General features: G+C 37.2%; 1 long non-coding RNA gene across 1 annotated transcript in view; it reads left to right on the forward strand.

The window, feature by feature from the left end:
- LOC147911990 (uncharacterized) overlaps window positions 1–26,999 on the forward strand; it is a 253,393-nt gene that overhangs the window by 176,958 nt on the left and 49,436 nt on the right. The window contains exon 5 of the long non-coding RNA XR_015550611.1: window positions 10,227–10,374. This is a non-coding gene — a long non-coding RNA (uncharacterized LOC147911990). The remainder of the gene's footprint in view (window positions 1–10,226; window positions 10,375–26,999) is intronic.

Consider the following 26,999-nt stretch of genomic DNA (forward strand, 5'->3'; position numbering starts at 1 on the left):
TAGCTTCTAGCTGGGGCCTAGAATCATTTGAAGGCTCACTCATATGTCTGGTGTTGACACTGGCTGCTAGCTGAAAACTTAGCTGGGGCTATTGACTGGAGCACCTACATACGACCTTTCAATGCTGCTGCTTGGCTTCCTTATAGTATGGTGGCTGGGTTCCAAGAATTAGCCTTTCAAAAAGGCCAGATAGAAGCTGTACCGCTTATTTTGACCTAGCCTCAGCAGTTGCATTGTGTCTCTTCTGCCATAATCACAGGCCCTCCTAGATTCAAAGGGAAGGGACATGTACTTCACTTCTTGATGGAAGAGCGTCAATGTCACATTGTAAGAAAAGTATGTGGGATGGGATATATCAATACAGCTCTCTTTGGAAAATATGCTCTGCTACAGAGTACAAGTAGTTTATTTGGGGAGATGGTCCCAGGAAGTCCTGTAAGGTATGGGGAAGTGAGACAGGAAGAGAGAAAAGCCACTAAAGGGTACATTAGTGAGCAGGTTACCACTGTGAGTGACTTGGGCTCAACCTCACCCAGAACCTTTTAAAGTCTGTGGGGAACACACACTGGAATTGTCTCACTGAAGAATAGGAAGGTGTGATATTTATCCACCAACTCCTGTCCCTTGTTGGTTAAGGGTTGCTCTTGAGGTGTTAACTCCTTGGCTCTTCAAGTCTGCCTTGCAGAGTGTTGAGCATACCTCTGTAGCCAGAAAAATTCCTTGGACTGAGTGACACAGCTGCTTGCTGTAGGAAGCTGTTGGCATGTACAGGAACCATCCACAAAACTGTAGGTGACTTCTGAGGTGGGCCCAAGGGTGATGGATGAGACGTCAACAGCATCAACTACTGAAACGCTTCCTAGTCCCCTGTAAAATAGCATCTAATTGCAGGGTTTATTTTGTGACCATCAATTTTTGCCTTTCCTACTGATATTTTCCCATATTTAACTTCATAGTTAATGTGAATATGGTCTGATAACACTATAGTTATTAGAGAGCTTAGTTCTGGTCTATAGTGGGGCTTCTTTATAGTCATAAAATTATAAACTTGTTAAAAATTGGTTTTCCCTTTTCTGTGAATAACATGAATCTTCTGCAATTATGAGGAATAAATCTATAGCTAGAACTGGGCTGGAGTTGGGCATATTAAAAAGACAGCAAATATAAGATAGGGCCATGCTCTTGGTTACTACTTGAGGATATCTGTGTGATTTTGTATAAGTCATTTACCCTCTTGGAGCTTCTGTTTCCTCATCTGGCAAATGGATGAAATGGTGCCTAATTCACAGGGCTATTGTGAGCAGTATATCATCAAATAGAATGACATTGCCCAGATGGGGCAACATGAAAATACGCACTCAGTAAATGTCAGATGGATAAATGACTGCATAATTTATCCAGTAAGTAGCATTTATAAAATGTTTGTGGTTTGTTGTGCTTATGTTCAATTTAATGGTCAATGTGCTTGATTTTCATATTTCAATGAGCCAGATTTATCTTTAATGTATATGACATCTTAGAGCTAAAGGTTTTAAGTAAAGAGATTTGGCCGTTAATAACAGATCTAAATGTTTAGTGACTTCACATTTTGATAGAGTGTCTGATGGCTTTAACAGTAGAAACAGGCCTGAAAGAATGATCCTGGCTCTTTTGGTACCATTGTTAATTGCTTTGCATGCCCTTTTGTGGGGGAAGTGTATGTGCATGCACGCATACGTGGTTTGTGTGCTATTGTGTATTGGAAAGAGGTAGAGAGGATAAGATGATCAGGCAGAGGAAGGAAAAAATTTTTAGAGATAGAATAGGGGTGATATTTGTGCTGAGAGGATGTACAAGGTCAGGACTTCTATAAAATTCTCCGTCCGTAATTGAAAAATGTCATGGGGGTTTAGGTATGAGAGAGGCAAATAGGCTCATTAGCCCTGAGGCAATACCCACAGCTCCTACCCAGAGAGATAGGGACACATTTTCATTTTGAGAAATTTAGCACAGTGTAGATGTGGTTAATATTAACATAGCTGTGCCAATTTAAATGTGCTTTGGTGTAATTTAAACCACCCACACAGTTTTCCTTTGAAAACACAAACATGTGACCCTCTCAAAATTCTCACCCACGCTTGTTGCTTGTGCTTTGGACTCTTACAAACTCATTTTGCAATCTATGAAGTAATTTTCCTGAACTCTTGTACCTTTGAATGCCCTTAACTTTTAAGACAAGAGCATACTATTTATTAAATATAATTTTTCACTTTTATTTTTGTTATTTAAAAAAATTAAATAAGATGGTTTAAAAAAGGCAGGTTCCCTGTTTTCTTTATTTTCTCATTTTTCCTTGTGGCATAGCATTTTATACTATTATAGAGATTCCCTTTCCATGACCCAGGTATGTTGTGGGGAATGGGAGACAGTGTCTCATTTTTCATGATTTTGTGGGTCAGGAAATCAGGCAGAGCTTGGCTAGATTATTCTTCTGCTCCATGTGTTGTTGATTGAGGTCACTCAATGTTATTCAGCTGGTAGCTAGTCTGGTCTGGAGGGTTCAAGACAACTTCACTCATGCCTAGCTCCTTAGCAGGGACGTCTGGAAACATGGACTCAGCTGGGTCACTTTCCCTTTCCATTCTCAGTGTATCTCCACATGGTCTCTCCATCACAGTAGTCAAACTTCTTCCATGGTGGCTCAGGGCACCAAGCGATGGAGGTGGAAGCTGCCAGGCTTCTTAAAGTCTAGGCCAAGAACTAGCACAGTGTTACTTCCACCATTTTTGTTATTCATGAAAACAGGTAGAGGCCTGTCCAGATTCAAAGGTTGGGGAAATAGATCCCATCTCTCAATGGGTGAAATGTAGAACAATTTTCATCCATCTTTAATCGACCACAGTTGAAGATATAAAAACTCACTTATAGAATCTTTGTCCTTCTTAATCCTAAGTGTGTAGTAGAAGTCTCAAGAGAAAGATCCCAGAAAGATTTATAATTACAGAAGTGAATCATATCATGCCCTAGAAAACAGAATCTGAAGTCAACATATTAGATCTTAAATCCAGTTTCTGCCACATTCTAGCTGTGGGACTTTCAACAAGTTGCATAATCTTTTCATGGCTGAATTTCTTCATTTGGAAAATGGAACGATAGTACTTACCTCATAGATTTGAGAGAATTACATGAAGTAACACGTGTAAAGAATTTAGGAATCGTACCTAGAACATGATGAATATTCTGGGGAGGAAGGGGTTCACAACTGGTCTGCAATTCCTTTCTGTCTTGTTACTGGGGGAACATTCACAGGAAAGCAAGAAGGCAAATGACCCAGCCTGATCTCCTTATAAACATGCTGATAAATGATCCTAGTGAATAGACTAGTGGTGTTTGAAGAAGTCACGTCTATGGGCTCCTTTTGGCAGGGTGTCTCTGGTTTGGATTGCTTATGATGAACACATCTAGGGTCCATGGATTTATGGGGCATGGCTCTCTGGAAAATGTCATGTAAGCTATGTAACCACATGACTGTAAATGGAGATGTTTCATAACCTAAAATACTCCCTTGCTGTATAAGGTGACTGCACACTCGATTTGGATAACTCATCTTTGAACACAGGTCAGAGAGTGCATCTCTAATGTGGGAAGAAAGGGGCTAAGAAGCCTGTACTAGATATCCTGAACCTCTTCCTGCTTCACCTATGCCTCTGAGTGCCTGTATCCTTGAAATTATTAGTAAAGCATGTTACTGGGTAATATCCCTGACTCATATGAGTCTGATTTGGTAATCTGATCCTTTGTGTTAACTTATGCTCAATAAATGTTAAGGAAAACAATTATTAAGATGACATACAATTTTAATTTTTGGTTGTTCCCCATGGAAAAATGAAGGAGGGACATGGAGCAGTTTTAAATATTTTTCTGCCTCTACTAATTTTATTTTAGTTAAGTTACTGGAGGCCTCCCAGGATTGTATTTACTTGAGGGCAGGGTATGTTATTCTTTTGTGTGTATCCACAGTGTCACGGACCACACATTTATTGTATTGCTAATGTGCTTTAGTTTGATCTTGAGCTGGTTGGCATATTTCCAATGATTCGGAAAGACCAGTTGTGGTATTAAGGAATTAATTTTTCTGAATTTTCTCAATTTACTGTCAAAATTCTGAAGTAAAGCCTTTAATTTAGAATATGTATAAGTAAGTACAGTTCCTATGTTTTCTATGTTGTTGATAATTCCAAATGGTTTCTGATCCAAATACAAGTTCTTTTTGGTTTTGGAATTTGCGTTCACATTTGCATATGGGTATGCCAAGAGTTCCAAAACCCTCTAATTGTGAAGCAAAAACATGCTGATTAAATGCAGCCCAGGAAGAAATCTCCGTGGGCTCTAGATATACAGTTTATAGAGTGCTTTTACAGTCATTTACAAAACAATCATATGTGGTAGTCAGGGAACCCACCTAGGTACCCTGCCCCATTTTTCTCCCTTCTTGCTCATGATCTTGAATTACTGATTCTAAGGGCCTCTGCAGCAGATGTATGGGGTGTCGCTACTTTGTCTTTGATCTTACTTTTTATCTGAAAGAAGAGGTAATTATGTAAGAAGGTAGCCTAAATTCCTTTCTTCTGCTAGAAGGGCACCACTGGACAAGTGACTGCAATTTAGTGTGGGTGGATTCGACAGTGACAATGCTGCAAGGTAGTACTTTTTGGAGAATGTGATTTCACAAAACAAAGATTCACTAGGGATAAATAAAGGAAAAAACTAATATTGTCACAAAGAACTTGAAAACAAAAAGTTATCTTTCTTGGATATACTGCACTGCAGAGACACACAAAACAAATAATAATATCTTAAAAAAGGTATTTAGAGATTTACCTCATTTGACCCACCCAGTGACGCCAAGAGATGGGCTGGACAAAAAATGTTATTGAGTTTTTATTAATGAGAAACCAAAGCTTAGAGATTGATACACCCCAGCTCACATAGTAGTGAGTGGCAGAACTGAGGTTCTCTGTCCCCTTAAACCATGTCTGTCTCTCAAATAAAAGTCACCACATAAATATGCTGAACAATTGAGCAAACTCAATTGAAACAACTTTTACTGAACATGTACAAGGCAGAGTGCTAGATGTTTTTGGGGATAAAAAGATTGAGATACTGTTTCTATCTTTAAAGATCTTGTAAGTTTGAAGAGAAAAAAGTGACATTCATTCAAATAACCTCAATCAAAGGCAGAATGGTGAGGTATTATGCAAGTGACTTGATTTATCCAATTTTTAAATAATGTAAATTAGAAACCTTATGTATGTAATTACATCCCTTTGGTTATAGAAATAAATGGAATAATTTGTGCTCTACTTGCACAGATGCCAGCTCATCACAATAAGAAGGATGCTCTTATGTCTGATAATGAGTGGGTCTATAGCTTAGTTCACTGGTGCGTTTAAACTAATTCTAGTCCAGTATGATGGGTAGCTTCCCAGTGAAATCTGGCATAAATATTTAGAGAAGAAATTGGACTAGTTGCTACTAGATATTGTTATCACTGTATGAAGACCGGGTGCTTGAACTAAGTGTGGCTTTGAAATGCAAGTTTGTCCTTATTATGTAAATCAAAACTCAGTTCTCAGCTGTTTTCCCTGAGTACACACAAAGCTCTACTGCAAGGTCCAATGAGTGTTCATAGTCTTCTCCAGCTGTCTTGGCAACATTAATTCCTGTAGAAGCCAATAGAATGTGTTCTGGCTTTGCCCAGAATATTAAAAAAAAAAATAGAAAAACAAAACTATGCTTATGGATGTTAATTAAGATAATGGGGTAGGGACTTTGCTGTGAAATAGTCTTGGATATAATAATGTGATATCTTATTTGACCCAAGCTTAGTGTTATAAAATAGGACCTTATTAATGAATTTTAAACCTTTATTATATAATAAAGTCTGGATAGTGTGTTATCACTACAATAAGAGTGAAAATGGAAGCTTGAGGGGTTGCAGTCCAGGGCAGGGGTGCTGCTTTCACCAGTATTTCCTATCATTCTCCTTGCTACCCTAGTTCTTGGCTTCCATGTGCAAAAGATGGCTACTGCAACTTCAGTCTTCACAGCCATGTTCCAGACAGCTAGAAGAAGAAAGATAAGTGACGCTACCTGAATCAGTCCCCTGTAAAGAGTTCCTAGAAGCCCCACCTAGAGATTTCAGCTTCCATCTCTTTGGCTCCCACTGTCTATAGTAGGCCTACAATTGACTTCCTCACTCTCTCCTTTTCCCTTCCCTCCATCTCTCCATACTCCCTCTCTTTCTTCCTTCTTATATTGTTACCATCTGTAATACAAGGTTTGTTATGAGGAAGAAGAAGAGTGAATGGGCAGTAGGCAACTAACAGTCTCTAGTCTCTACTACAGATAGACTTTTATTTAATTATAGCTTCTTCTAAACATTAATGATTAAAAAAAAGCTTATACAGATGATAAGAGAAGATTTCTATAAAGTCTTTATATTGACTCTATCGAGACTGAAGATATGTATGTGCTCGCCATACATACCCCCTGGAGTGGGAATGATTAGTAACCTCACTTTTTCTTTTTGAAGGTTTTCTTTTTTTTTTCTACCAGAGTGGTCACATTTTATTATTATTACACTTAAGGGATTTGTTTCTTCCTGTCCTATGACTGATGTCGCCCAGAAAATGAATTCCTTGGTTTTATATAGTTGTTTGTTGCTCACAAAATATATTCCCATTTATTGTCTTAAGTTTTCCTCTCAACAACCCTGCTATCCTGGAGCTAGCAGGACAAAAATTATCATCCAAATTTTACAGCTGAGGAAACTGAATCTCACAGAGTTTTGGTGGTCTGCTCATGGGCATCCAAGTAATAAGTAGCAGGCCTTTAATTTGAAACAAATTATTCCATCTGTAAGACCATCCCTCTTTCTGTGACACCAAGTTATTTCACTTTTGACAGAGTTTCCAGTTGGCTTGTCCCAATAGCTTTCTTTGAGCCTTCTTATTTATAACTATTAATTACTGAGCCCCCCTCTGCTTCCCAAGAGTTCACGTTGTTGTCTCTTAGACCATTTCACATCCTTTTGTGACCCAACTGAAGACTGTGCTCAGCTGTACACGGATTTTTTTTGGTGAGGAATATTAGCCCTAAGCTAACATCTGTTGCCAGTCTTCCTCTTTTCTGCTGAGGAAGATTAGCCCTGGGCTAACATCTGTGCCCATCTTCCTCTCTTTTGTATATGGGATGCTGCCACAGCATGGCTTGATGAGTGGTGCATAGGTCCGTGCCGGGGATCCCAACCTGCAAACCCCCAGCCGCCAAAGCAGAGCTTGTGAACTTAACCGGGCCAGCCCCTGAACATGGATTTTTGAGGTAGACTCAGCGGGTTGGTATTTCCTTAAGAACTTTGATCTTCCAGCTATTTATGTATTTTGAGAATTTCATAGGGATGTGACCAAATATGGACAAGGTATGGCTAGAAATTATACTTGTGCAAAATGCCTGAAATTAAGGTTGGCCAGGGAAATTGCTGGATGGACTGATGACCTGTGTCACTTCCCTTTGGCGTGTTCCATGGAAATGACCATGTTTCAAAGGCTCCTACTAAGTTAATGGATTATATTTCTTGCTGAGCAGAACAGAAAAATATTGGATTGATAGCCTACCAAAGGGTAGAAATAAAATCCATCTTCTCAGGCCTGCTTGAAACTATCTTCCAGCTCCCTCACTCTTGTTTGTGATTAGAATACTGGCTTTAAATGCCACTTCAGAAATCGGGAAAAAACACATGGATTGAACATGGATCTGTGTTGATGTTCCTTTCATTGTCAATCAGAAGTTGAATGTCACAAGAGGACAGGGACTGAGAGATTATAAAACACTACTACTAGTCATGGAAAAAAGGAATTAATAAAAAAATCATCTTCCCCAAACTTACCTTCAATATTTGTATGGCCTACTTTGCATCCATTTCCTAGAAGTTTCCAGAGCATACTTGTATGTTTTCCTGGAAAATGAAATGGTGTTTATGAAGGGCATCTTCCTCTTCACCATAGTGCAAATTGAGTTGTTATCTTCTTTCTAGGCATGAGGTAGACTATGGCTATAAATATGGTTGTCTGTTTTAATGAAATGGTAATAGATCTAGTGTCTCTAATCATACTAGAGTTAAGCAAGGCATACCATTTGAATCACCTGGCTCTTTTCTACCTACTTTACATGATATGGTAGCTAGAGGGTGGGAGACTAAACTACTGAGAGGTTTCGAATAGGGGATTGCCATTTGAACAGCAGCAAGTTATGGTGGTAGTATTTGATAGAATGAAAATAATGCCATTTGATGATGCCTTTTCAGGCATATGGATGCAAATAATGTAGTGGTCAGGCATTCTGTTAGATCACATAATCACATTTAAGTCCAAATTACCTGTGTGAAGTTAATCAACTTTCAGGAGTACAGAAAAGCATGATTCCAAAGACTTCCCATTCACATCATAGACTATGTGAGTGCTATACCCTAGATTTGTGTAGTGTACAGCTTATACAACTGTATGTAGTGACCCTGTATACTCACATTCTAAAAGTCCTGTGAAATGCTCAATAACTTTGAGGATTGAAGATTCATACATTGCTGTAATTCCAATGATTAGCTATGATTAGCTATGCTTTTTCATAAGAAATATTGCAACAAAAATTAGTGTCCAGAGTTATGATGATTTTATTTCTTTTTTTCCTTCAATTTCTATGTACAAAATACTTTGTTGGTGCCGTCAAATTTATTCTGATTCCTAGCGACCCTGTGCACAGCAGAGCAGAACCTTGCCTGTTTTTTTTTGCACCATCCTCTCACCTTCTGGCTCTATGTCAGACAATGCTCCGCTGCTATTCATAGGGTTTTCATGGTCAATTTTGTTGGAAGTGGGTAGCCAAATCCTTCTCCCTAGTCTGTCTTAGTCTGGAAGCTCTGCTGAAACCTATCCACCATGAGTGACCCTGCTGGTATTTGAAATACCGGTGGCATAGCTTTCAGCATCACAGCAACACAGAGCCACAGTATGACAGCCGACAGACGGCTGGTGTGGTTCCCTAACCAGGAAAAAAACCCAGGCCATGGCAGTGAGAGCACGGAATCTTAACCACTAGATCACCAGGGCTGGCTATACAAAATACTAGGAATAGAAGAAAAATAACACAAAGAGATCTACATTAATTTGAAGTCTTCTTATTTAACCTAATGTCTTTGCAGACAAGAATTAAAAATGCAAACCATTTAAGTGTTAGTTGGTTGGTCAGGGGAAGCGCACTGAAAAGTAGGTAAAAACATATTCACCACATTCACATAACTCTCTTTGAATTAAAGAATATTGAGAAAGTTATGCATAGAGGCAAAAGGAGTTGTATAAAACACAGCCAACTACCAAATGCTTTTTATGATTTCTCTTCAATGTGTTCATATATATTTTTCATCAGCAGTAGTTCAGTGATCTCATTCAAGATAAAAATATATTCATTTTGATAACTCCCCAGTACCTAGCACAATGCCTCCTAAGAATAAACACTCAAATTATTGTTTTTATTTTTATTTAAGCAATAAGTGAAAAAATGTATAAAAATCCACATACCAGAATTCTCTAGGCCACGTCACATTGCCCAAAATTCACCAAACTTACTGGTATATTAGCCCTCCCTCTCATAATATTTTTTTCTGTCACTTTAATATGTTGCTGATAGCGATTGAATGTTTTAGAATCGCTTGATTGTGTGAATTCTTGAAAATATATGTAATTCCATTTGGAAATTTTATGTGCAATAACATTCTTTCAATTGTCCATCCATCACTTCACTGAATAAATTATACAAAATCTGAATCAAGAAGGATTTTAATCCATAATGTTCATTACACTGTTAATTGATCTAGAAATGAGGGTCTTGGTTATCATTTTTCTCTCTTAATGGCTTCATTGAATTATTTGTCTTAAGGCACAAAAGACCCCTTTATTCTTTAGATAGCATGCCCTAGAATCAGAAATTCCTTTTGTTTGTTCTATAAATACAACGAAGAATAAAATATGAATTGAACAGGAAGGCAGCTCTGCAGTTCTGGGATCTAAGGCAGGAGGGGAAGGTTGAGTGGAACAAATATGCTGGTCCTGGTTTTCGTATGTTACAGGAAGCCTGCAAGTCATCCTGTAGGTTTCCTTTTCTCTTATCCCAAACTCTTTCCCCTTGTTTTGCAGGAGTGAGATGATTGCTCATTGCTGTTTGCTATGCACTCTGTGGATTCCCTACTGAGATCACTACAGATGGAGAAGGGTGGCCTCCATCAAAGCAAGTCAGAGAAACTCCCAGGAGGGAAGCCTAGGTGTCGTTTCCTGGGACCAAATGGTCAGTACTCCCGTTATTTACTCTTCCTCAGCAGACTGCTCTGCAGGTCACCTGGCAAGTGCACTTTTCCTCCTTAGATCCAGTCTGAATGTACTCACAAGTGACACTCTGAAAATGGCATGCCACACATAATTGCCTGTGTCAGTTGCCAATCGATTTTGTGGGTGACCAGTCAGCTTCTTCGATTAGGGTGCAAAGTAAATGTGACCAAGGTTACTGGTTGATTTCTCCTTTGTGGTTACATATTGGATCACCATCAGGCCTGAGTTGTCAGACCCAAGTAAAAGTGCCAATAGAAGATACAATACAGTATGTTAGGAAAACATCGTATCTGAGGTGTTCTGACCAGTGGGCAGAACATTGTCATAAAGAATACAGAAAGAGAGATAAAGTCAAGCAGGATACAGGTTTCCAGCTGATTTGCTGAATTTTACCCCAGGAATAGCCAAAGTCAGTGGGGTGGGAGCTAGTAGGATAGCCTCCTGGAGGGCCTGGAATATTAGTATGATTATTAAAACAGGGGTGGAGGCGGATGTCCCGCTATCAGAAATGAGATATTAATATGTGGGCTGAGAAAAAGTGAATCAAAGAGCTCCAGACTTGATTCCGATATCACAACTGAACCTGTCTGCTACAATACTTTTTGTACCTAGGACTTGGGGGAGGGCTTGGCTTTTATATGGGAATCAATGCCCTTAACTGAAGATGGAGGAGGGATGCAACTGTTGAGAATCATGCTGGACCTGACAGGTCCTGGCCAATGGAGCTGCAAATAGACATCCTTAGCCATAGGGAATGAGCATGTATGTAGTTCAGAGATTCTCAAACATGAACATGCAACACATCATCTAGAGGTATTGTTAAAACACAGAATGCTGTTCCCTATCCCCAGAATTTGATTCAGTATGCTTAGTGCCAGAGAATTTGCATTTCTAGTGTGTTTCCAGGCGATGCTGACACCCATATTCAATAGACTGCACTTTGACAATCACTGGTGTAGATTGATGATGTTTTATCATTATTGGAAGAACAACAGAATAATCCTTTCTGACTTCTGGTTCATGAGGCAGACCAGGCCCTTAAGTTTTTCTTTCCTCCTTCCTGAGAGGGCAACAAAATGATGGTAGAGGAATAAGCCCCAAATATAGAAGAAAATCTCAAATTTCTAGAAGAAATAAATGTATGCCATCCAAGAAATAAGATTTACAACTTTTGATAAAACAAAGTAGGAAACAGCAGACTAGGAAATAAGAAGGGATCTGCACCATTTTCTCAGATGATCCTTGGAGAGCTCCAGGCTCGAAGTTAGCAGCAACAGTGGAAAGTGGAAGTTGGAAAGGTAATTTAAAAAGGGGAAGGAGTGTGCAGGAGGTGATTACATGAAACATTACCTACAGAATGATTGTGCCAATTGGCTCCCCATAATCCAACACCCCACTCTCACAATGCTCAGCAGGCAGAGGGTAGGTCACTTAGCATTTCACCCTCTGACAAAAATGAACAAACCAAACAAAAATGTATAAACAAACCACAAATACTTGAAAGACTTATTTAAGGAAAATGAACAAATTGCCTAGGAAAAAATAGGACTACTGTGGTAGATGCTGATATCCTCATTCTTAAATTTGGACACCTTCTGAAATGAAGTCTGCCAGTTAGTAAGCCCCAACTATGTACAAAAAGTTATTTATCCAAGGAGAAGTCTAGCAGGATAAGATGTACATGTAGACCAGCAATTAATTTTAATTATGATAGTATAACCAAAGACCACCAGGCATGAGACAAAAATAGCAACAGATATGAGATAAGAGACCAATCAACCCTGAAAGAAACAGAGATAGTTCTGGAAACGGAATGACACAAAGAAATCTCTAGTTGGTATCTTCAGAGTGATGAGAAGATATTGAATATGACACAAGAGCAGAAAAATATGGAAAAGAAAATAAAATTAAAGAACAAAAAAGAGCTCTTTGGGATTAAACGTGTGATTGCCAACATGTAGTTCTAAACAAAAGTTTTACAAACACAAAGAGACAGAAATTGCATTGGTGGTTACCAGAGGGGAAGGGGGGAGGGAGGAGGGCGAAAGGGATAATTAGGCACATGTGTGTGGTGATGGATTGTAGCTAGTATTTGGGTGGTGAACATGATGTAATCTATGCAGAAATAGAAGTATAATATACACTTGAAGTTTATACAATAGTATAAACCAATGTTACTGCAATAAACAATAAATAAATAAATAAATAAATAGAAGTTTTAGAACATGAAGTCAAGGAGAACTCTCAGAATAGAGAGAAAATACATAGAAAATACAAGATAAAAGATAAGCAACACAAAGGATCCATCTGGGAGGACTAACATCTGGCTAATAGGACTTCTAGAAAGATAATGGAAAATAAAGGGGAAGAAATAATCCATGACATATTAGAAGTATATTTCCTAAAGCTGAAAAAAGAAATGTTTATCATATTGAAGGAATCCAATGGATATGGAGTAAAGGAATAGAAAGAGACAAAGATAGACTTGTTATAAAATGTCAGGACACAGCTGAGAAAGCAAGGTCATAAAAGCTTTGAGGATGAGGGCAGGAGTTTACCTGCAAAAAAATATAGAATCAGATTTGCATCAGATTTCTCTTTAGCAATCTGGAAGATAAGAGACAATGGAGAGAGGAATAAAAGTGGAAAGGATTTTAAACTTAGAATGGTATAGCTTGCCAAGATGACTAAAATTAATACTACTCAAATTGGAAGGAGGGTAGAGTGAAATAAATTTTATATAAATTTGGGAAGAGAGCTACCAGAAAAAATAAAAATTAAATCTATTACAAATAGTTTGCTTCTGGAGAGTGGAACTGATGTATGTGTGTGGCAGAAAGTAGGAGGGATTTTTGTTTTTCATAATAAATTCTTAGATTATTTTACTTTTTACCAAGTACGTGTATTACTTTCCCAAAATTAAAAAAGAATTAACAAAATCCAAAGTCCTTTGCCACTGAAAGGGGACTGCAGCTTTAAGATAACATGCATGATGAATGCACAATTTTTGTTATGAATTCTTCCATTAAGAAAGCATTGGCTGAAATAGCTGCCTGTTTTAGAAAAATATCTTAAGAATTACAGTGCAGAACTAGCTGTTCATATCAGCAACAACAGTCCTTTCCCCAGTTGTTATAAACCTATCTACTTAGCAATATAGGAAACCAGGAGTCAAACAAAGGTACTTTCTTTTCTTCGTATAATAAGTGGGCTCAAGGCTTTGTATAATTTTGAGAACTCATAAAATGTGCAAATACAGATGAAAAATATTCCAATGTAGGGTACCAGTACTTAAAACGACATCACAAATCAATAAATTAGCTTTTTTTTATATGACAAAATAAGGGAATGCCTCACTATAAGATCGAATTGTACATACCCTGAAGTATGGAGTATATTGGTAACTAGTGAGTGTGGCTTCAGAACAAGTAAGCACTCTCAAATCTAATTTCCTTCTGTGACAGACAGATGGGCTATGGTAAATGAAAGAGAGGTTAAAACAGCAATTTCAATTAAGAAGGAAAGCTCATAGATGTGGAGGGGAACGCTGTGTATGCTAGATGACTATGAATTGGTACCCATTTTCCTGAAGAATGTAATTCAGAGAGAGGTTTATTAATGTGCTGCTATCCCCTAGAGGAATTTTTAAGTGGGATCCTTTAATTGTAAGTTTGGGGTAAGTTGTTTGATATCCTCATTTGTTATTTGTGATGGAGTAGAGGATGTTTCTTAAAAGGGCAACAGAAAATAAGCTGAGTGGGATGGTGAGAGTGAGCAGAAACCTTTGATAAAGTCTCTGGTAACTCCGTACATTGGCCAGTTCTGTCCCCAACTAGTTCTGACCAGTTTGACTCCTTTAGGTTATTTACATATTAAATGAATGACTGTAATAATGGTTGAGTTGGCACATGTAGGCACAAATATCAGAATTTAAAGTGAATCTGGTACAATGGAGAAGTATTTGGAGGAAAAGATGACCAGGGAAGGAATAAAATAGGCCCAGAGAGACAGAGCAGGGAATTTCCCTCTAGATATAAGGAAATCCAGAGATGATATCTGGGTTCTAACAAGTAACAAACTGATGAAAATTATTAGGAAATATTCTTCAATTAAAGTTTGCTTAGTTGAATGCTATGCAATTAATTACTTATAAAACATAAAGTATGGGGAGAACATGGATAGAGTTCATATTAAAACAAATAAATTTATGACCTATGAGGGAGGAGAGGATGAAGAAAGTGAAATTCTTCAGAATAACGGAGACCACACCTGAGAAGGATTTAATAATGATCTTCAGGAATATGACGGAATCTTCCGTGGAGCATGGGCCTTCTTTTCTACTGAGGGCAAAACAATAGGAAATAGTTAAGATTTAAGAAGAAGCTCTGCTATTATTACCTACATAGAATGGACAGCAGTTGAGCTTCTTCTGACGTTTAAACAATATGGCAGACGTCATTCCCAACAATAACCCAGTTAATTCAGGATTGCCTGAGAATAAATTGGTAATTTTTAGTTTGTGATTGTATTAGTCAGAGTTCTCCAGAGGATGAAAAAAAACTATATGTATATATACATATATAGATATGTATATATATATAGAGAGAGAGAGAGAGAGAGAAAGAGAGAGAGAGTGATTGATTGATGGAGAGATTGATTGATTATCAGGAAGGGAATTGCATTATGTGATTATGAAGGCTGACAAGTCCCAAGATGTACAGTTGGCAAGCTGGAGATTCAGAAGAGTCGATGATGTAGTTCAGTCCGAATGCTTGAGACCCAGAAAGAGATCTTTCAGTTGGAGTCTGCAGGCAGGAGATAATTAGTGTTCCAGCTCCAGGCAGTCAGGCAGGAGGAATTCCCTCTTAGCCCTTTTGTTCTATTTAGGTCTTCAATTGGTTGGATGAGGCCCACCCACATTAGCGATATTTCCTGGTTACTCAGATGCAAAATTAAGACAGGGCAAGTATTGGGAATAGAAATTGATATTTCTACCAGGGAATATGGGAAATAATTGAATTAACATGCAAACAATAATGCTCCATAAAAATATTTTATGAAATGTAGAGCTTCAGACAAATGTTAGTGGATATAATGATGTTAGAAAACTAGATCAAATTATCTTCTGGCTCAGCCTAAGGATTTTGAAGTCATCTACAGAAACAGATTAATACAAAGAGAAAGTCGATAAAAACATTAAAAATGAACACAGAGTGATAGAGAATGATATAAAAATCAATCGTAACATTAAATATGAACAAGAAAGGTCAACGGCTATATTAAAATACCAAATCAAAACAAGACATATAAAACTAATAGGCATTTACAGAAAAATAAATAATTGGATCATCTAAGGTCTATTCTATTAATGCAGAATATGAGACTAGGAGTTGCTATTTTGGTATTAGAGAAAGAAAATTTTACAAGCAAATTGATTATCACAGTAAAAGATAAGTTAAGCAACCCAAACCCAAATAATAAACTCATATATAGCAACTATGGTACCACAAACATCTAAAAAATAAAACAAAATTAAAAACCTGGCTGTTATATGGACAGAATTCTGATTGTCATCAGAGTTCGATTCTGCTCACATTTCCCTTTCCTCTTTGATTTTTATATTTTTCAGCCACTGTCCTGTCACTTGACACTATACCAACAAGTTCACCTCAGTGTGGTGTTACTCCTTCTGTCTAATCCTTGACCTCAGGAAACTTTGCCCACGATTGGTTTCTATGTTTACTATCAGAACAGGACAAACTAAGAAAATAAAGACTCGAACTAGAAATTACATCATTCAACAATGCAAAAAAGAAGAAAACGGTCTTAGTAAATAGAAAAGTATATTTTATTTTTAAGTCTACATAACTTGTTTTTAATGGAAAATAATCACATAAGTGGACACAAAGATGCTGAGATAATCTATCATATCTTAAGCTAAGTAAAATTTTTTAAAGTTGTAAAATGGGATACCTAACTATTTCAACATATGTCAATAAGATAAAAACAATGATAATACCATTCACTGAGGTATGAAATAAAACAAAAGAGCAGAAAGTTGGGGAGTGGGAGATGATGGGTTCAGTTTTTTTGTGTGTGTATGAGGAAGATTAGCCCTGAGCTAACATCTGTTGCCAATCCTCCTCTTTTTGCTGAAGAAGATTGGCCCTGGGCTAACATCCGTGCCCATCCTCCTCTACTTTATAACTTTATATGTGGAACGCTTGCCACAGCATGGCTTGATAAGCAGTGTGTAGGTCTGCGCCTGGGATCCGAACCTGCAAACCCCAGGCTGCTGAAGCTGAGCGTGCGAACTTAACCACTATGCCACTGGGCCAACCCCTGATGAGTTCAGTTTTTAATATACTGAGCTTGAAAAACCTGACAGACCTCCTATTTGGTGATGTCTAATGGGATATTGGCTATTTATTTATTCATTTATACATGAACTTTTTTGAAAGCCTCTTCGTGTCAGTCACTGAATACAAAATGGTCTGCATTCTCAAAATTATTATTATGTAATAAAGGAGACAAAGAATTGACAGATATAAACAATACAATGCTAAAAATGCTGTTACGTTATACAGGTCTGTAGCTTGTTGTAGTGAGTAGTGGGGAAACCTTGCAGAGTGGTATTTGGGCTTTAAAAATTCATCTGACTTTAGAAATGGTCTTGACATCTACTAATCATCAGTCTAATAGATAGTGCCTAAAGAAGCTATTGCATACAAGCCTGACCTAAACACCTAAATTAGCCAATCTATTGAGGAGAACAGGGGACATTACAGCTAGTCTATTTGTCCTGACTTTAGGAGATCTCTGGCTGTTGGATAAGGGGCCTGGGATGAGGTCTAACCCTGATGAGAGATGATTGTCATAGCTAAGAGAATTGCAAAAATTCATATTGTCTTAGCTTGGATTCTTTGAAAACAGACCTCAAGACAAGGCTATATGTGTAAGTAGTTTATTTGGGAGGTAATCCCGAGTAGTATGGTGAGAGACTGAGGAAATAAGAGGGGGAAAGGAGGAAAGTCAATAAAATGGAAAGCCTGTGGTCAGTTGGGCTCAGACTCTGAAGGGGGTTGGGGGGGAGCAGTACTCTGGGAGACTATGGGGAACATGCTTTAGAATTGATGGTTCTACTAAGGAAGGAGGAAGCTGGGGTACTCATCCAGCAACTCTAATCCCTCATTGGTTGAGGCTGATCTTGTGGTATGGAAATAGGGGGGTGGGTCGGGGGGGCAACTTGCTTTAACTATACTCAGTTGTTTGTTTGCAAAAGTAGTTAGATAATGCATTACTAAAACCCACCCTATAGATGACATCTCTGATGCTTGGGTCACCATGGTAACAGGTGGAGCACTTGAGTCTTTCAGGAACTGAGAGTCGACCCCTTTTCTAGTTCAGGCTGGCTGAGGCCACCAACCCATCAACTGGTCCTGTGGAAATGCTCAACCAATGATCTTTTTGACATCAAGGAGCTAAAAACTCCACTCTCAGATCATGGTAATGCCACCATTTTGTGATCATGCATCTTATGAAGAGGCATGAAGCTTGACTAAGCTTGCGCTGATAATCAATTACTTCACTTCTCCTCACCTCCAATCATCTAACCCCACACTTCAGACTTTATTTATCCTATAAATATCCCTGAGTCCCCATTTTGGGGAAGGCAGATCTCAGATTTATTCTCCCACCTCCTCACTTGGCTGCCTTGTGATTAAAACTCTCTCTCTGCTGCAATCTCGTTGTCTCAGTGATTGGCTTTCTGGGCGATGGGCAAAAACAAACCTGGTTCAGTAACGGTATTAACTATGCCACACTCTTGGGCTGTCCCAGGTGCAGGCCCAGCAGGCTCCTACAAGCAGAGAATGCCTGCGGGCAGAGAAACAGGAAGCAGTTTGTACAGGAACTCACTGTAGGAGATCTCCAGGGTAGGCCCTGGGGCTGTAGTTTGGGCACTGACAGCTTCTGTAAGGCCTGTAAATTATCTCCAGTCCTAGGTAAGGCTCCTGTTCCCTTAAGGAAGAGATTCCAGAAACAGAAATAATGTCAGAATCTCTGTTATATGAATGGTGAAGACATTGGTAGTGGTGTGATAGAGTTTTGAAGAAAGGTGCAGTTTGGTGAGTGTATGGGCCACATGCATTCATCTTAGGCACACCTCATACCAGACACGTCAGCAAGACAAATTTCATTCTCCAACTTTCAAGGGGCTGAGTCTCCTGACTCAGTGGACTATAACTGAATGAAGGCCAGAAACATAATTGCTTTGACTTTGTATTTTTAGTCCCTAGTCAGTGCCTGACACATGCCTAGACACTTGATATGTGATTTTTAAACTGAATAGGTTATTGTCATCTTGGTTAGGAACTACATGGGGCCATATCTGCTGAGAGAGGTTGGGAAAAACCCAGGATGACACATTTTACTTATGGCTACGTACAGGGATAAATTGTTGATCAATCAGATTCATGCAAGACAGGAATCTTACCTAGAACTATGATTTCCAATGATTAACAAAGGATATATGGAAGGAACTTCAGCAAACAGCACATTGATATCTGGGATGCCCAAATTCATGAGCTGCAGCTGCCTAATCCCTTTTCCATGTCAGGATATATTTGTGGTGGGAATGAGGACTAACTCTGGTGGTAGAAGTTAGCCCAGGAAATCAACTTAGTTTTGGGGTCTCTCGTTTTCAGACCTTACTAGCCATGTAGCCAAAAGGCCTAGGTAAATAACTTCTATTTTCCAGTTAGCTCACATATCCATAAACTGCAGAGTTATTTACAATAAACAATTCAAACAGATCAGGTATACCTTGGGAAAAGGACTCCTTTGATAAGTCCTGGAAGAGTTTATTTTATCTTCTAGCTAGTAATTTTCATCAGTATATTTATAAAGATGTCTAGTTGAGATCAAAATGGATTCAACTATCCCCCAAGGAGGAAGGAATCAAGTTATAGGCCCATTGTTAACTCTTCTCTTCACTACCATGGATCCAGAATTCTTCAATACAGTTTTAGCATACAGAATATATTATTACATTAGAATAGTTTTCCATTTGGACTAAGTACTTATCATCCTACTGAAAATTAAGTTTGATGAGAGCGAGGACTTTATCTGCTTTGTTCACCAGTGCATCTCTATCAGTGCTGACAGCAGATCTCAACAAAAGTTTATTGAATGAATACATGAATGAACTCAGGCATTCTTTACACCAAAAGGTAAAATCACATTATCTCAGTAGATGCCAAGAAGTCATATAAGAAAATATCAATTACTAATTTAAACAAAAAAAATCAAATATCCACAGATTATATTTAAAACTAAATGACATAGAAAATAATGGAGTTATTGTTTTAAAAGGAGAGAACTTTGGTATTGCCACTTGAAACAACCCTCATTAGACATTGTATTAGAAATGCTAGCAATAGCTCCTTGTAAAGAAAAGAAAAATTAAAGGTACATCTATAAAAGAGACAACAAATCACTTTTTAAAAGAAACCAATTGTCTGCTTAGATTGTCCTAGGATATTAACAAAGAAATTATGAGGAAGTAAACTGGTGCAGGAAAGTTGCAGGCTATAAAGTGAATTCACAAATGTTCATTTCACAATGATATATTAATGAAAGACAGCCTGAAGATACAGTGAATAAATAATCTATTCACAATAACTTTAAAATGATTTGGTATTAATATAATTCAGGACACGTGGAATTTATTACAGAATATAATAAACGTCTATGGGAAAAGGAAGAAAGATGTACAATCAGGTGATATATCTTAATTATGGTAGAGATGGCAGTTTTTCTAAGCCATTTTATAGACATAATATAATCAGATTAATACTTTTGTAGGATAATTCATAAATTTTGAAAGAAATAGTAGTGATTTTCATTTGGAAGAATACATGTCTAATAATACTAATACACATTAAAAAAATAAAAATATAATGATGGTGGATGGTCCCCCTCAGATTTAACAAATGTATTCAAACCTCAAAATGTGTTCTAAATAGAGATATATAAGAACTGACTAGTAAATGTAAAACCATTGAATGACAGTGCAATAGAGCTTCCTGAAAAATATTCAAATCACTATGTTTATCATGGTGGTGTAACGGAAAGATTCTGAATCAGGACAAGCATCATGGTTCTTGTCATGCCTCTGTCATGCGTTGATGATGTAATTTTGGGCATTTTATTTAATTTTTCTGAATTAAGTTTCTTCATTTGCAAAATAGGATATTTCTGCCTTATCTCTCACAAAGAGCTATTGAAATTGTAGGAGATTGTGACATGCTTAATAAACATATGTAAACCATATTTTTACATCTACAACTTATAAGATATATATGTGAGAAGCTAGAAGCTACTGAATTATGGAAAAAGGAACACAAATTTAACACATCTTGTTGGGAAACCTGGAAGGCAATATGGATACTCATCAATGTAAACTCAAGCCAAACGTCAAACTACACACTGCAATAAATCTGAGTTGGAATGAAGAGTTAATATAAAAGAACATAAAAAGGTAGAAAATGGGGGCTGGCCCTGTGGCTTAGGGGTTAAGTGCTCATGCTCCGCTACTGGAGGCCCGGGTTCGGATCCCGGGTGCGCAGCGATGCACTGCTTCTCTGGCCATGCTGAGGAAGTGTCCCACATATAGCAACTAGAAGGATGTGTGACTACGACATACAACTACCTACTGGGGCTTTGGGGGAAAAAAAAGGAGGAGGATTTGCAATAGATGTTAGCTCAGAGCTGGTCTTCCTCAGCAAAAAGAGGAGGATTAGTATGGATGTTAGCTCAGGGCTGATGTTCCTCACAAAAAAAAAAAAGGTATAAAATGCCATATCATATTTTCATGCTATTCAGAGAGGAGATGCATTTCTGATTATTTAAGAAATGGAGATTTTGATTATAGATCAACTTAAATGTATAAAATTAAATGCCTTTTGCCGTTCAAAATGTAATACGGCAAACACAAAGGGGAGAAGCAGAACAGGGTGGGAGAAGCTCAATGTGTGTCCAACATATCTGCTAACTTCTCTTACTACTCTAATATATATAAACATTCATAAAATTCTCCCCCCTGCTAATAAATGGATATGAAGAGCCAACTTACATATGAGGAAATCATCCCATGGAAAAAAATGCTCAGCTTTAGTAGTAGTTAGAATGCAAATTTAAACATTTCAGGAACATCATATACACATTAAACTTAAACTATCAAAAGAAAAATGCTGATATAACCAGGGTTAGTGGAGCATTGAAAAAATCGTGCATTTAAATGATAGTAATATGCACATTTCTTAACATTTTAATTTCTTTGGGATCAGGATGCCTCTTATGATAGATGGCATCATAACATCAAGTCACCATTGAATTGGCAGCTTTTTTTTACTTTCTATGTAATACAGAAAACAGTAGTGTGCCCTACAACTGATGATGTCGAAGATTAAATACAGTGGGCATTGCTACCTGCACCTCCCATTGATTTTATGTGGGGAACAGCCTGACAATCTATTACAAGAGTCATGACACTTTGAACTGGTATATATACTTTTAGGACCATATTCAGATGAAAAACCTCAAATTAGAAAAGAACAAAATTATATACTAGTTGGATAAAAATGCCCACTAGTTGGGGAATGACAAAATTTGTGGTACATTAACACAAGGAATGATGCACAAACATTAAAGTAACAAACATATAGATAATGTTGCTCCATAGAAATGTGTTTATTAATCATTCAAACTAAAAAAGAATATCAAAAATTATATAAACATCAGTTAAAATGAGTAAAAGTAATTTAAACGTATAACATGAGAAGCAATTTTGAAATTGCGAAAATAAAATGTAATGTTCATTTTAAAGTTCATAAAACTTTTTTCTGTTAAGTCAATTGAGTTCATAAAAATACATTTTTACCAGATAGCTCTAGGGAAGCAAGGCTATTTCTTTTAATATATCCATGAAGCTATTTAAATGTTTTTTTTTTTTTTTTTTTTTTTTTGGAGAATGACTGGTGCTACTTATTTTTTTCTTTTTTTTTTTTTTTTTGATGGCTCAAGGAGTTTGTTTATTGCAGTAACATTGGTTTATAACATTGCAAAAATTTCAGGTGTACATCATTGTACTTCTATTTCTGCATGGACTACATCATGTTCACCACCAAAATACTAATTACAACCCATCACCACACACACGTACCGAATTATCCCTTTCACCCTCCTCCCTCCCCGCTTCCCCTCTGGTAACCACCAATCCAATCTCTGTCCCTATGTGTTTGTTTATTGTTGTTATTATCTACTTCTTAATGAAGGAAATCATACGGTATTTGGCCTTCTCCCTCTGACTTATTTCACTTTGCATTATACCCTCAATGTCCATCCATGTTGTCACAAATGGCTGGATTTCGCCGTTTCTTATGGCTGAGTAGTATTCCATTGTGTATATATACCACATCTTCTTTATCCATTCGTCACTTGATGGGCACTTAGGTTGCTTCCAAGTCTTGGCTATCGTGAATAAGGCTGCAATGAACACAGGGGTCCATGTACCTTTGCAAATTGGTGTTTTCAAGTTCTTTGGATAAATACCCAACAGTGGAATAGCTGGATCATATGGTAGTTCTATCGTTGATTTTTTGAGGAATCTCCATACTGTTTTCCATAGTGGCTGCACCAGTTTGCACTCCCACCAGCAGTGTATGAGAGTTCCCTTCTCTCCACATCCTCTCCAACATATGTAGTTTCCTGTCTTGTTAATTATAGCCATTCTGACGGGCGTGAGGTGATATCTCATTGTAGTTTTGATTTGCATTTCCCTGATAGTTAGTGATGTTGAACATCTTTTCATGTGTCTGTTGGCCATCTGTATATCTTCTTTGGAGAAATGTCTGTTCAGGTCTTTTGCCCACTTTTTAATTGGGTTGGTAGTTTTTTTGTTGTTGAGATGCATGAGTTCTTTATATATTTTGGAGATTAAGCCCTTATCAGATGTATGGTTTGCAAATATCTTCTCCCAATTGTTAGGTTGTCTTTTCGTTTTGTTGATGGTTTCCTTTGCTGTGCAGAAGCTTTTTAGTTTGATGTAGTCCCATTTGTTTATTTTTTCTATTGTTTCTCTTGCCCGGTCAGATGTGGTGTTTGAAAAGATGTTGCTAAGATCGATGTCGAAGAGCGTACTGCCTATGTTTTCTTCTAGAACTTTCACAGTTTCAGGTCTTACATTCAAGTCTTTAATCCATTTGGAGTTAATTTTTGTGTATGGTGTAAGGTAAGGATCTACTTTCATTTTTGCATATGGCTATCCAGTTTTCCCAACACCATTTGTTGAAGAGACTTTCTTTTCCCCATTGTATGTTCTTGGCTCCTTTGTCAAAGATTAGCTGTCCATAGATGTGTGGGTTTATTTCTGGGCTTTCGATTCTATTCCATTGATCTGTGTGTCTGTTTTTGTGCCAGTACCATGCTGTTTTGGTTACTATAGCTTTGTAGTATATTTTGAAATCAGGGAGTGTGATACCTCCAGCTTTGTTCTTTTTTCTCAGGATTCCTTTAGCTATTCGGGGTCTTTTGTTGTTCCATATGAATTTTAGGATTCTTTGTTCTATTTCTGTGAAAAATGTTGTTGGAACTTTGATAGGGATTGCATTGAATCTATAGATGGCTTTAGGAAGTATGGACATCTTAACTACGTTAATTCTTCCAATCCAAGAGCACGGAATATCTTTCCATTTCTTTGTGTCTTCTTCAATTTCTTTCAGAAATGTTTTATAGTTTTTGGTGTACAGATCTTTCACCTCTTTGGTTAAGTTTATTCCTAGGTATTTTATTCTTTTTTTGCAATTGTAAATGGGATGGTATTCTTAATTTCTCTTTCTGCTACTTCGTTGTTAGTGTACAGAAATGCAACTGATTTTTGTATGTTGATTTTGTATCCTGCAACTTTACCATATTCGTTTATTACTTCTAAAAGTTTTCTGGTGGATTCTTTAGGGTTTTCTATATATAAAATCATGTCATCTGCAAATAGTGACAGTTTCACTTCTTCCTTTCCAATTTGGATCCCTTTTATTTCTTTCTCTTGCCTGATTGCTCTGGCTAGGACTTCCAGTACTATGTTAAATAGGAGTGGTGACAGTGGGCATCCTTGTCTGGTTCCTGTTCTTAGAGGGATAGCTTTCAGTTTTTCACCATTGAGGATGATATTAGCTGTGGGTTTCTCATATATGGTCTTTATTATGTTGAGGTACTTTCCTTCTATACCCATTTTATTCAGAGTTTTTATCATAAATGGTTGCTGGATCTTGTCAAATGCTTTCTCTGCGTCTATTGAGATGATCATGTGATTTTTGTTCTTCATTTTATTAATGTGGTGTATTACGTTGATTGATTTGCGAATGTTAAACCATCCCTGCATCCCTGGAATAAATCCCACTTGATCATGGTGTATAATCTTTTTAACGTATTGTTGTATGCGATTTGCTAGTATTTTGTTGAGGATTTTCGCACCGATGTTCATCAGTGATATTGGCCTGTAATTTTCTTTTTTTGTGTTGTCCTTGTCTGGTTTTGGTATCAGGGTAATGTCAGCTTTGTAGAATGAGTTAGGGAGCTTCCCCACCTCCTCAATTTTTTGGAAGAGTTTGAGAAGGATAGGTATTAAGTCTTCTTTGAATGTTTGGTAGAATTCACCAGGGAAGCTGTCTGGTCCTGGACTTTTATTTTTGGGGAGGTTTTTGATTACTGTTTCGATATCCTTACTGGTGATTGTTCTATTGAAATTCTCTACTTCTTCTTGATCCAGTTTTGGAAGGTTGTATGATTCTAAGAATTTATCCATTTCTTCCAGATTGTCCAATTGGTTGGCATATAGCTTTTCATAGTATTCTCTTATAATCTTTTGTATTTCTGAGGTGTCTGTTGTAACCTCTCCTCTTTCATTTCTGATTTTACTTATTTGTGCCTTCTCTCTTTTTTTCTTGGTGAGTCTAGCTAAAGGTTTGTCTATTTTGTTGATCTTTTCAAAGAACCAGCTCTTGGTTTTATTAATTTTTTCTATTGTTTTTTTGGTCTCTATTTCATTTATTTCTGCTCTGATTTTTATTATTTCCCTTCTTCTACTGATTTTGGGCTTTATTTGTTCTTCTTTTTCCAGTTCCTTTAGGTGCATTTTTAGATTGTTTATTTGATGTTTTTTTTTTTTTAATCTGGGAAAAAGCAGTACTTAAATTTTTCTGTTGTTTCTCTGGAGGCCAATTATTCAATTTAGAAACTCTAATACAGAAACAAATCTCAAAACTTAAAATACATTGCAAAATGCTATGTTCCAGTGATAAAGCTTAACTCTATATTTTCCTTTCCTTCATATTTGGAAGAAATCTGAAAATTGCTTTTATTAAATAGTTAATGTTGAACATTTTTTTTCTTCCCAGTGTAGCTACGGCTAAAAACCCTGTTTAAAGTGTCTCCAAACTCTCTTTTTGGATCTGAGGCATATGGCAAAATACCATTTTTTTTGAGAGTTTTGGTACCATGATAACATTAGAACCCTAATGGATTCTCCAGAATGATCTCTGGTGATCATTTCCATGTGTCAAAGATAATTTGGCTGGAGCAACTCTGACAAATTCTGGTAACAAACACACTGATTACTAAGATAGTATTATTTCTTTAGAAGCCTATTATTGAACTGGGCCTATTATCTACAGATAGTTCATAATAAGATGAATTATTTACACACATTAGGTGCATAGTTCTCAGAAGTTAGATTTTAAAATAATAGTATGATTAGAACAAGAGAGTCCTAATGGATGAAATTATGTTTTAGTCAACAATGCTGATTTGCTTCTAAGGCATGTGTATGGACACCTCAGAGAGAGAACCTGGGACTTAGTACAGGTTAAAAGGCATGTAAGTTTGGCTATCTAATGGAATTGGTTCTCTTTGAATTTAAAAATGTGTTAACACTTTGCATAATACCCTCAATGTCCATCCATGTTGTCACAAATGGCTGGATTTCATCGTTTCTTATGGCTGAGTAGTATTCCATTGTGTATATATACCACCTCTTCTTTATCCCTTCGTCCCTTGATGGGCACTTAGGTTGCTTCCAAGTCTTGGCTATTGTGAATAATGCTGCAATGAACACAGGGGTGCATGTATCTTTATGCAATGGTGTTTTCAAGTTCTTTGGATAAATACCCAGCAGTGGAATAGCGGGATCATATGGTAGTTCTATCCTTGATTTTTTGAGGAATCTCCATACTGTTTTCCAATACCGTATTATTTCCTTCATTAAGTAGTAGATAATAACAACAATAAACAAACACATAGAGACAGAGATTGGATTAGTGGTTACCAGAGGGGAAGTGGGGAGGGAGGAGGGCGAAAGGGATAATTCGGCACATGTGTGTGGTGATGGGTTGTAATTAGTATTTGTGTGGTGAACATGATGTAATCTATGCAGAAATAGAAGTATAATGATGTACACCTGAAATTTATACAATGTTATAAACCAATGTTACTGCAATAAACAAAAAATAAAAAAAAATGTGCTAACAGTGT

The sequence above is a fragment of the Ceratotherium simum genome, chromosome X, assembly GCF_057802395.1.
Source record: "Ceratotherium simum simum isolate JZ-2026a chromosome X, ASM5780239v1, whole genome shotgun sequence".
NCBI lineage: Eukaryota > Metazoa > Chordata > Mammalia > Perissodactyla > Rhinocerotidae > Ceratotherium > Ceratotherium simum.